Genomic DNA, 512 nt, shown 5'->3' with positions numbered 1-512 from the left:
AAATTCATCTTCCACAAATACACATATAGAGTCCTATATGCAAACTAAAAATTTGGAAGGATCCCTTACCTCCGTTGTAGCTTAAACAAGTGATTACTTCCCCGCAATTAATTCCGGTAAAATTTCCTCTCGCGTCGTTGCTTCAAAAACTAGCTCACTAGCACCGCAGCGTGGCAATGAGCAACTTTCCCTTATGTTACTTCTCGAAAGGGAGCTTAGATCTAGAAGGAAAGTGAGGATTTGTGTTTGACGGTTTTGAAAACCACTAACACAGTTTCTGTGTTTTCAAAACAAAGAAGAAGAAGGAAGAAATTCGCGAGGCAGCTAGGAAATCTTTTCTTTCTCACCACCCAAGACTTTGGTTTCTCTTCTTAAGGCAAAAGAAAGCGAAAGAAAGGGGAAGGAAGAAGGAGATGAACTCGTGAGGCAAAGAAAGAAAGAAAGAAAGAAAAGGAAGGCGTTCGCAAGGTAGAGGAAAATGTTTCTGTTTTTCTCCTTTTTCTAACCTTGCT

Source organism: Cicer arietinum, chromosome 4 (genome assembly GCF_000331145.2).
Source record: "Cicer arietinum cultivar CDC Frontier isolate Library 1 chromosome 4, Cicar.CDCFrontier_v2.0, whole genome shotgun sequence".
NCBI classification, from domain to species: Eukaryota; Viridiplantae; Streptophyta; class Magnoliopsida; order Fabales; family Fabaceae; genus Cicer; species Cicer arietinum.
This window is presented reverse-complemented; position numbering follows the sequence as displayed.